Source organism: Puma concolor, chromosome E3, assembly GCF_028749965.1.
Source record: "Puma concolor isolate L17-30 chromosome E3, mPumCon1.1.hap2, whole genome shotgun sequence".
Classification (NCBI taxonomy): Eukaryota; Metazoa; Chordata; class Mammalia; order Carnivora; family Felidae; genus Puma; species Puma concolor.
This window is the reverse complement of record NC_141682.1, coordinates 20,875,205-20,886,835: the sequence shown is the minus strand read 5'-3', so window position 1 is coordinate 20,886,835 and position 11,631 is coordinate 20,875,205. Positions and strand designations below refer to the sequence as shown.

General features: G+C 51.0%; 1 long non-coding RNA gene across 1 annotated transcript; it reads left to right on the top strand.

Moving 5' to 3' along the window:
* The first annotated feature begins 5,221 nt into the window (after positions 1 to 5,221).
* Positions 5,222 to 7,771, top strand: LOC147573041 (uncharacterized). Its single transcript, XR_015245611.1, has 2 exons — positions 5,222 to 5,861; positions 6,388 to 7,771. It is a non-coding gene; the product is annotated as an uncharacterized LOC147573041 (long non-coding RNA).
* The last annotated feature ends 3,860 nt before the right edge of the window (positions 7,772 to 11,631 follow it).

The following is an 11,631-nucleotide window of genomic DNA, read 5'->3' as shown; positions in this document are numbered from 1 at the left end:
ATTCAGCCCTCTCTTTATTCAACGACCAGTCCTTGAGCACCATCTGTGTACCCGGCTTCCAGAGCTACAGAGATCAAGAATACAGGGCTGCTGTCCCCAAGGAGTGTCCCTCAGTGACCTGGGCTTTCTGTGAGTCCCCCCACCCCGAATTGCAGACAGGGAGGGTAACAGGGTGCAGTGGGCCCCACCCCCCCCCCCCCCCCAGTGAAATATCCCCTCATGGAGTCAGTAGATATCTATTGAGCACCTACTGTGTGCCCGGCACAGTTCAGCAGTGAACAAGACACAAGGTCCTTGCAATCATGAGCACCTAATGTAACCTAACCTACCAAACATCATAACTTAGCGTAGCCTACCTTAAATGTACTCAAAATACTTACATTAGCCTCCCTACACTTGGGCAGAATCACCCAACACAAAGCCCATTTTATAAATAAGCGTTGAATAGCTCCTGTAATTGATCGAATATGGTTCTTTTTTTTTAACGTTTATTTATTTTTGAGAGAGAGAGAGAGAGAGTACACTCCCACACAAGTGGGGGTGGGGCAGGGAGAGAGAGGGAGAAAGAGAATCCGAAGCAGAATCCCAAGCGGGCTCCAAGCTGTCAACGCAGAGCCCGATGCGGGGCTCAAACCCACGACTGGTGAGATCACGACCTGAGCCAAAGTCGGACGCTGAACCAACTGAGCCACCCAGGTGCCCCAGTTGAATAAAGTTTGAAAGTGACAAACAGAATAGTCGTATGGGTGCAGGATGGTCGTGAGTACAGGTGGTTGACCCTAGAGATCATGTGACTGACTGCCCCTGCCTAGTGTCACATGAGGGTGCGCCCTGCATGTCACGGGGGGGAGAGGGGGGAGAGATCCACGCTGAAAACTCCAAGTATGGTTTCTACTAAATACGTATCGCTTTCGTACCTGAGTAAAGTTGAAAAGTCCTAAGCTGGACCATCGAATGTCGGGGCATCTGTGGTAGGTGCTGAGCGGTAACACGGGAACATAGGCTGGAAGGACGTGACAGAGGCCAGTGGAGAAAAGCCCAGAGAAGGAGAGCTCCAGGCTGGGGAAGCCAGAGCCTCAGAGGCCCTGAGGTGGGGGGGGGGGGGCACCTGGCATGTTCTAGGAGCAGCAAGGAGCCACAAGGAGCCAGGGTGGCTGGAGGCAGAAAGAGAGCAGGAGGGAGGGAGGGCAAAGGAGCAATAGGGCTTCACCCTGGGCACAACGGGGACTCATCGGAAGGTCCAGCTCGCCGAGGACCACCCCCTCAGCTATGCTTCTGCCCTTCCGCAAACATCCCTGAGTCCCCAAGAGGACCGGACGCAGCCACCCACTGTCACGGGCTTCTCCGGCTGACCCAGCTCGGCTGCTGTCTCTCTGGGCTGGCGGTGTACGTGATTTACAAGGTCCTCCCCGGGATTGTGTGTTTGAGGACATCTGTTCCATTTTGGCTGCTTCTGGCCAGGGCTTTGGTGCTCCTTCACAGATCAAATCACTGCCTCCCTTCTCAGCTAATGCAAACAGCTGGTTACCGCTCACCGATTTCCCAGCTCGAATTGCCAAGGGGAGAATTATAAATAAATGTGTACAAGCAAACAGATGCTGTCATTTAAAAAATCGATCCAGCTAGCAAAAATGCCCCACTTAGGACTGAAGTGGCAAACCGCAGAGCATGTGTCTTGGTGGCATTTTTAATGAAATCAGGAAAACAACGGCGGAGCTCGCTAATGGATTCCGAAGGAGCGAACTGCCAAGGACGGAGGGAGGGACTTTGTGGCTTCGACGTCCAGGACCCAGAGCCATAAAGGAGACGCAGGGGCCCCACTGCTGTCCCACACGTACTTCTCTCCTCTGTCGGTCTTCCAACCTTCCCCTGGCTCGTCAACCCGGTATGACATCGAATAGGACTCATTCAGTATTATTTTGAGTCTCAGTTGGTTTGTGGGAACCTCAGGCCGGGGTGCACAGTCATCCCCTTTGCTCTCCTGGGTGCACAGTGAGGGCGCCCCCCGGCTTTTCTTGCGGCCAGGTTTGTACTAAGAGGCGACTGGAACCAGAACAGAAGTGACCGTTGTCAGGCCTACGTGAGCTCTGCCACCATCTCTCCCACCCATGGGTCTCCCATTTGAGGCCCCTGCAGAGGGTGGAGCCTCGGCTGGAAGGAGAGCAGGTCCCTGAATGAGTATGTGCAGCAGACATTTGTATCCATTGCGTTGAGGTGAGGTGAGAGAGAGAAATAAACTTACCGTTTTAGGCCGAAACTTGGGGGAAGTTTTTTTTTTTTTTTTTTAAATCTTTTTTTTAACATTTATTTATTTTTGAGAGAGAGAGAGAGAGACAGAGCATGATCAGGGGAGGGGCAGAGAGAGAGGGAGACACAGAATCGGAAACAGGCTCCAGGCTCTGAGCTGTCAGCACAAAGCCTGATGTGGGGCCCAAACTCACGAACCGTGAGATCCTGACCTGAGATGAAGTTGGATGCTTAACTGACTGAGCCACCAAGGCACCCCTGGGGGAAGTTTATACTGTAAAAATCCTACCCTGGCTAATACACGATGCATCCCAGAATTAATTCATTCATTTATTCACTCATTCACTGAGCATATAGTAAAAATAATATCTACCTATCACCACACATCACAATAATCTCATGTAAGGAATGGAATGAGCCCATTTTTTCAGATGGAGAAACTGAGGTTCAGAAAGGCTAAGTAACCCACTAAAGACAAACAGCCAATAATAATAATAACAGCTATCGTTTACTGAACACTCCCCATGTGCCAAACACTGTGCCAAATGGCTCATAGGCAGTATCTTCTTTATTCCTCAAGAATTCTCGTAGGTGTTATTATTAGCCCCATTTTACAGAGGAGCAAAGTGAGGCTTAGAGAAATGAGTCTACTTAAGAGAGAAAGGGAGAAAGGAAGGAGGGAGGGAAGGAAGAAAGGTTGGAAGGAGGAAGGAAGGGAGGAAGCAGAGAGGATTCACACTAGAAAGCTATACTGTCTGTTCTTTCAATCCCAAGGAATCTCTAATAATAGGCTAATCTTAAAATACCAGCTTACCTCCAATCAGTCCAGCCCTGAAGAACTGGAAAGCTACACACACACACACACACACACACACACACACACACACGCACACACGTGCACACACACACACACACACACACACACACACCCCTTAAAGGTTAAAACCATTACATCAAAAGAAAACATATGGTCACCCAAATCTGCATTTATTCTATCTAATTGGAAGAGACACAGTCAAGTACGTGAATATTTTAGCAGTTTCCGACATGCAAATCACCGTGCCAAGGCCCAATTACTCACTAATCGGCACACACATGCCCAGCTTTCAGTCCACTGGGTTGGAATGACACTCCAACCTTCCCTCTTGGCCGCGTGCTTGCGTGTTCTCTCATCGCCAGGCAGTTATCATTTGCCTGTGCCTTTCAATAGGACCCCATGAGCAGAGAGACTTGAAGAGCCCCCTCTCACCAAGTTTAGACCCTTGATTAATGTCTGGAGAACACTATAGGCAAAGGCAAGCTATTTGGCTCTAAAATCCGATGAAAAATTCCGATCTTTGCACGTAATCTCTGACTGATAAGCTTTAATGAAGAGGTTTTGGTGGTTGTTATTTAAGTCACAGGACGGACAGGGAACGAATGGGAATTAACAAATTTATTTTCTGGCCAATTCCAGTAAAGACCAGAGTTCCCATGCCGACAGCAAGACAAAAACACAGTGGCAGTATTTTCCCAAATGCTTCTCATTTGCGTTTTTGCCCCGAGGATTTACACCACGTCTGACTATTCACCTATTTTTCCTTGAAGCACTTTTTTGGGTAAATTTTGCCTCATTATGTAAATGAAAAATCCAGTATCACTCACCCTATTTAAAGGTGTATTAGTAAAAAGACTAGGCAATACATGGGGTGCCTGGGTGGCTCGGTCGTTTAAGCGTCCAACTTCGGCTCAGGTCATGATCTCACGGTCCGTGAGTTCGAGCCCCGCGTCGGGCTCTGTGCTGACGGCTCAGAGCCTGGAGCCTGTTTCGGCTTCTGTGTCTCCCTCTCTCTGACCCTCCCCCGTTCGTGCTCTGTCTCTCTCTGTCTCAAAAATAAATAAACGTTAAAAAAAAAAAAAAGATTAGGCAATACAGCAATAATAGTTGATCCCAAGAGTTCAACCACCTAACATAGCATAACCAATGTGGGGTGACAGAGGTCCCCCCACGCAGCGAGAGTCTGAGCAGAGGGAGTCATGCCATCTCGTAACAGGAAATGACAGAGCTGGACGGTCGCTCACAGGTTTCAAATCTTCCGCGCACAGCCCATTGGCCACGGATGGTCACATGGCCCTGCCTGCCGGCAAGGGGACCAGGAAATGTGGGGGTGCACCTGCCTACTGGTTATCCGTAAATGTCTGCTGCGGAGAGTAGCTGTGAAGTCCATACAACAATAGGATTAAATTCTACCTAGAAGGCTGTGCTGTGAGCCAGAACATGACGAAAGAAAAGAAATTAGCAAGCTTCTTAAGTATGTTAAAGACGTTAGAGCAGCAAGCTGAGACTTTCTCCTGGATCCCAACAAAAGGACGAGGAGAGCAGTGAGGAGGCAATGATCGGCTCACAAGGGGACCCAGTGTTATGTAGGGTGTGTCCCTGTAACAGCAAACCATCTTCGAGCAAAACCAAACCGCGGAAAGAGTTTCTTTGAAGCCAAATAGAAACCCAGTGGGGATGAAGGATGTTTTAAGTAAGATGAGAATCCTCGGGCGTGCAACAGCGTCACTGTTGTGACAGATGGTACTTTCCAAAGAAGATGACACCGGCTCTGACAGAGTGACAATGACAGACCTCTACAGAGAGGTGGAGGAGTTTCTATTCTGTGCCCTTGATTCTGAGTGGGCCCGTGATTACGACAGAACTGAACCCCATGACTTCCGAGGCAATGTTAAGAAGGGGTGTTAACACCCCAGCAGCAACGAGCCCGCGGGGCCCCTAGATCTTGGTTTCTAATACCATTCTCCAAAAAAAGGAACACGGCTCCTTGGAGAAATGGCTGATGCTGGCACCGGCGCAGGGAATACACGCAACGAGCCTGGAACATCTAGTGCGAAAAGGCAGGCAAGTGCGCGAGTGCGCGCGCGTGCACGCACGTGCGCGTGCACACGCACACACGTACAGTGAATGATGGGGGAAGGAAAGGGTCATGAAGCCCTTCTGAAAGAGCTCCCAGTGGCCAAAGCTGGAGCAATTCAAGCCACAAAATAAATAACACACTGTTGGATGATACCCCAAGGTAGAAAATAAATAACCGTGGGTCAACACTGATACAAACCAACGATGGTATAAATAAATAAATAAATAAATGGGGGGGAAATAGACACATCTCCCATGTAGAAGAATTCCACATAATTTATGCAGATGCTCTGCCCTCGAGGACGTGGAGCGTAACTCCCCGCTCCCTAAGCGCAGGCTGCACAGAGCTGGTGACTTCCTTCCAAAAAGTACCATGTAGAGAAAGAAAAGGACGAGTAATTTTGCAGTGGGGACACCTAGCAAACGCCGCCACAGACAAGTGGTCAAGATCAACGTCGACAGTGACTGGTCGTGCTGATGGTACCTGCTCTTGATGTGATGCGTTCAGAAGGGCCCTTCCCCTCTGTAGTCTTTGTCCCCCCAACCCACACCCCAGCCCCATCACGAGAAAAACATCAGAAAGAGCCCCACTGAGGGACATTCTGCCAACATTCTACTGCCTCACTAGTACTCCTGGAAATTGTCAAAGCCATCCAAACAGGGAAAGTAAGAGAACCCGTCACAGCCAAGAGGCACTAAGGACACACGCCAGCTAAAGGTAATGCGGTATCCCGGATGCCACATTCTATCCTAGGACAGAAAAATGACTTCAGGTTAAAAAACTACGAAAATCTGAATAAAGTATGGGCTTCAGTTATAAAGTTACGTGGATCCATATTGGTTCATTCATTGCAACAAATGTATCACGCTAGCCTAAGTTAGTGTGGGAAACTGGGCGTGGGAACCGTGTTATCTCAGCGATTTTTCTGTAAAGCTAAAACTATTCTAAAATCAAGTGTTTGGTTTTTTTAAATTTTTTTTTCAACGTTTATTTATTTTTGGGACAGAGAGAGAGACAGAGTATGAACGGGGGAGGGGCAGAGAGAGAGAGGGAGACACAGAATCGGAAACAGGCTCCAGGCTCCGAGCCATCAGCCCAGAGCCTGACGCGGGGCTCGAACTCCCGGACCGCGAGATCGTGACCTGGCTGAAGTCGGAGGCTTAACCGACTGCGCCACCCAGGCGCCCCAAGTGTTTGGTTTTTTAAAAAGGCAATACAGCTTCCACCTGGTACTCTCTCTTAGGGCGCAGACCCCGGCTGCCTTGTGCTGACACAAGTCCAGCTCCCTGGTGCCATCCTGTTGAAGAGACCACTCAGACAGACCACACGGATAGACAGAGATGCCCAGCGAGCCACAGCCCTTGCTGCCCGGCTGAGTCCTCCCAGTTGTCAGTCTCCCCGGCCCAGGGGCCAGATGTGTGCGAGGGGGCCTTTCAGAGGTCCCAGCTCCTGGCCTTCTAGCAGGTTCAGTGGACACCGAGTGGAACATAGACAAGCCAGCCCCACTGAGCTGTGCTCAAATTGCAGAGTCATGCACAAAATAAGCGTTTTATGAAGTCCCTAAACACCGTGATGGCTCGTCACGCAGCATCACTTAAATGGAACAACCGGTCTGCGACTTCGACTTTGGTTACTGATCGATTTCCTCTCCACATCTGTCTTTAGCTCCGCTAGGGGCTGGGCAGTGGACACAGAGATCCACAAGAGCTGCTGGTGATCCACAAGTCCCTGCTCTTGAAGAACTCTCGGTTGAGTGGAAGAAGCTAAGCCCCACGAGAGTAAAAACGAATGCCAACCACACTGGATCGTAGCGAACGGGTGAAGGCAGGACTTCAGAGGCACAGAGAACAGGATGCATGACTCTGAGGGATCCCAGAGGGGAGAGACACGGGGAGAAAGAACAGCGTTTATTGAGCACCTAATATGCTTCACTGTTCTAAGTGGGGTACAATATGTATATGAATTCATCCTCCCAGTTGACACCATGATGTCATTATAACCACGTTAGAGAGGAGGAAACTGAGGCACAGAGATATGAAGGGATTCGTCAGGGCCCGCCAAGTGGCAGAGAGAGATGTGAAGGTCCTCTCGGTTTTCCTATCTATGATATGAAGGTATTGGATAAGACGCACACGAAGGATCCTCGTGCCTCCAAGGCTTAGGTTATGTGTGGGTTTTGCCTGCCCGGCGTCTGTTCCCCTTCTTCCAGTAACAGAACCCCAGCTTCTATGAGCAGAACTGCCCCACCTCTACTCTCAGTCAGGAAGGGAAGCACACCCAGCCTCGGCCAGTCGCAATATCACATCCACCTTACGCGGTGATGGGCTCGGGCAAAAAGCACAGAGACTCCAGCCAGACGAAAGAGAGTCTTCTGAGGGCCTTTTGCCAGAATTCTTGGGAAAGAGGCACTCTGTTTTCCCTCGAGTTGCCAAGGATGTAAATTTGGAGCTGTCAGGGGCTGTCATAAGAAGAAAGTCTGCCTGTAAGTAAAACCAGTTCAGAGGAAGAGGGAGGCCAAGCACTGATGCCAAGATCATCCGAGCACCTAGGTCCAGCCTTGCCTGAAGCCGGAGAGATCAATCCTTGGAATTTTCTGTCGCATGAGTCAATAAATGTGATCCTTTGAATGGGATTTCCGTAATTTACAACCAAAAGATGTCGCATACAATTCAATGGCAACGAGATGTGCTAGGGTTGGTGGCCTTATTTTTATTCCCCTTATTAGTGCCAAGTTCCCTGAGGATACAAAATGTGTCTTTTTCATCTCTGTATCCTTACCCCCAGCCCCATTGGTGTCTATCAGTGCCTGGCACATAGGAGGGCTCAGGAAAACATTTGTGGCCTTGCACTGATGGGCAGCACAGATTACTTTCACTCCAGGGTCCTCTGGCTCTTCGGCTAGATGTAAGCCCCCCGGAGGTCCGAGGTGCCTGAGGTTTGGTGTGATTCCTAAGGAACACGACGGTCTGAGCAATGAGAGTAGCTTCTGGCCGTTTCTCCAATGAGCCACGAGTAGAGGATTGGGACATGAGTACGATAGCACGCCAACCGTGTTTAAGAGCGTGGGCTTTGAGGTCGGACTTACCTGGGACCATATCTTTCCCCACATTTTACCGGCCGTGTGATCTTGGGCAGGTTCCTGCCTGAGCTCCCATCTCCTCTGCTTTAAACCGGAGTTTTAGTATCTTTATCTTCAGGACCACAAGTGAAGATGAAATGATATATAGCGCCCAGCTCAAGGTTAACCCTCAAGAAATGGCAGCCATTGTCAAGAACAATCCTAATCCTAATCCTAATCCTAATGATGATGATGGTGTTACAGTCCCCCCTTCCCAGTCCCCTTGGAAAATCGGCTACGCGTGAGGACAGGACACACTGTTCTCTTCTTCCTCCTCCTTCTTTGGAAGGATTAGCACACGAGGCTGGGAGCGCCTCCCAGAAACCACCCGCGGCTGGGGGCCAGCAGGGTGGAGGATGCCAGGCTGAGGTGTCTTTGCAGCAGGGTCCAGGGTGGCAGGGACTGGAAGGATCTGGAAGCATCAGAGCTCGGGCTGCAGCCCAGCGGGCCAAGCTTTCTCCCTCCCCTGCTTTCATTCTGGACTGAAATTCCCACAGCATGTAGAGCAGCGGGGCTCCAAGGTCCCCTGTGCGTTCAGGCTTGAGGAGCCTGCTGGGCACCGGAGGATGGAAAAACAGGGGGCCCTGGGCCCGGAGGCAGCAAACCCAGGACGGAAGAGCAGGCCGCCCCAGGTGGCGAACCCACACTTTGGGAACTTTGCCGGAAGCCACCACCGTAGTGTCCCCTGCCCTGCCCGCCCTCCTGCTGACGGGCCGTTTTCCGTGCCTGGAACACCCTCTCCCCACGGCAAGGTGTCTGTTCTTCTTCTTCCCAGCATCTGGCTGAACCACTCTGGAGCTTAGCAGCACACCATAACCATTATATGGTGCTTGTGGGTTCTGGGGGGTGGGGAATGGCATGTCTGTGCTCCACGATGCCCAGGGTTCAGCTGGGAAGGCTCCTATCGCTGGGGCTAGAATCTTCCCGAGGCTTGTTCACCCAGTGCCCAGTGCCTGGGCAGGGAGGACTCCAAGACGAGGCCCCGGGGTGGTCAGAGTTCTTACAGAACAGCCCCAGGCTCCTGCGAGTTCCCTGTGAACAAAGCAGAAGCCGGATCGCCGTCTGTGACCCAGCCCCAAAGTTCCACAGAGTCCCCCCTGCCTTATTCTGTCAGCCGAGGAGGTCACAAGCCCACAGACTCAAACAGGAGAGAATTTCTGCCTTGAAATGCCCCCCCTACACACACACACACACACACACACACACACACACACACACACACACACACATATACACACGCGCGCACGCGTGCTCGAGCCTCCTGCACTAGGACTTAAAGTTCCTCTCACCAAGTGCTGGATTCCCTTTGCTCACCCACCTGGGATGTGTCTCGCCGCATGACGTACTTTGGCCAGTACAATGTGACTCGATTGGGGCAATAGAAATGATTTGTGCCGTTTATGAGTCTAAGGCTCAAGAGACTCAAAGTTCCCCTCCCCTCTCTTGGAATCCTGCCACTGTCACGTGAACAAGCCCCAGGCTAGCCTCCTGCATGATGAGTGACCACTGGTACCGTTATCTCCATTGCCCCGGCCAACAGCCAGCTGACCAGCAGACATGTGATCGAGGCCACCTTCACACGAGCAAGCCCCACGAAGACCAACGGGGTCGGACTCAGACGACCAAACCATCCAGATGCTCAGTAGTCTTACTGTTGTAAGCTACTCAGGTCGGGGATGGCTTGTTACGCAGCATTATTCGTGCTAACGGATGACTGGTGCAAGCACTTAGCCCAGGGCCCGCTTGGAATATGTGCCCAAATGCATTGTTTGCAACACGAACAAGGCAACTAAACAAAACCCTTTGGCTTTCAAGGGTTTAAGAGAAAAGCCTCCTGGGACCCACGGAGGAAGGGAAGGTAGTGGTGTTTCGTCTGTAAGGGAGCAAAGCTTGAGTCTGTCTTGAGCAGGATCTTTGGGCTGGCTGTGGCCCGGGCAGTGGTTTGTGCGAGAATCCAAAGACGTACTGGCGGAGGAGGGTCTGTGCAACAGCAAGAGAGAGGACCCAGCCTGGCCAGGAGCCTCTGGGCTGCTCCCTCAGGTCAGCTTTATGCAGCTTCTGGAACCCTCCACCACCTGCCTCACCCACCGTTGCAGACATCCGTGAGCCCCAGAGCTGCCTTTCGCAGAATGTAGTCATCATCTGCTCCTGAGTTGTCCGGAAAGCTAGTGAAAATGCAGAATCCTGGGCCGGGCTCCAGAATTGCTACGTGGAAAACTCCAGGGGTGGCGGCCAAGGACCTGTATTTCAAGAAGTTCCACACTGCCCTGGGGGACCTGGGGACACAGAACAGGAAGGGGCACCTGTGCTGATAGATTGGAACATGCGGATTCTGGAACAGGCTACGGAATAGAGGCGATGACTGGAGACGAACAGCTGTGCTATCAATCCTCACCACCACATGGAACATAGGTTCTCATACCCATTTCCTGGACGAGAACAGTAAGGCTCAGAGAGGCAGTGAGTGTTCCTGGCTGCCTGACTTCATATCAGCTTTTTGCTTCCACCCCGGCGGAATCCGCTGGACAGAACACTTTGTTCTTTTACCTTCCTCCTCTTTCAGGGTCGGTTTAGGCTCGCTGGCTCCTTGCTGAGGTGGCAACGCGGAGGTGAAAGGAAGGCGCCGAACGGGTATCCAGTGAATGGAAGCCACAGTATGTGGGAGGTTTTCACACCACCTTTAAGCAAGTGGAGTCAAATGTCTCTTCCGTGGCCAAGCTCAATGTTGTTTTCCAGTTTAGAGTTTTGTTTGTATGTGTGTGTTTTCAGTAAATCTGATAATTAAGCCACAAATGTTCCCAGCACACTTGGATGTATTGAAATTGCAGGCTGCTGATCAAATGGAGAAAATTCACAAACACGGACATAAATGGTGCCTTTTGTTTGTTCCCTGCCTTTCTGCGGCACTCAATTGGTTCTGTCAGCTTCGCAGCCAATTCCAAGGCTGCCTGGGATGAGGGGAGGTGGGGGGAGGGGTGGGGGCTGACAAAGAGACGGCAGGAAGTGAAGCCCCCTGGTGAAAGACTGTGGTTCTTTTCTTTTATGAAAACGTCTCATTGGCGCCTGTAATTCATCTCAACAAGCCAGTTTTGAAAACACAAGTTGGCAAAAGGGATGTTTGTCTCTGCCTGATCTGGTGGCATTCCCTACTTGATGTTATGGGCCACAATCGCATTCCTGATCATCATGAAAGAGAATCCGAGGGTCCCGCCTTCCCATCTCTTTTGACCTATGCTGTGGAGACTGTTTGGGCTCCTAGAGGCCCGGGGTCCCGCCCGGGGTCCTGTGGTCTCTGCCCATCCACTGACTAACAAAAAAAAAAAAAAGTGGAAATAGTAAGGGAAGACTTATTTGCAAGGAGATTGCAAT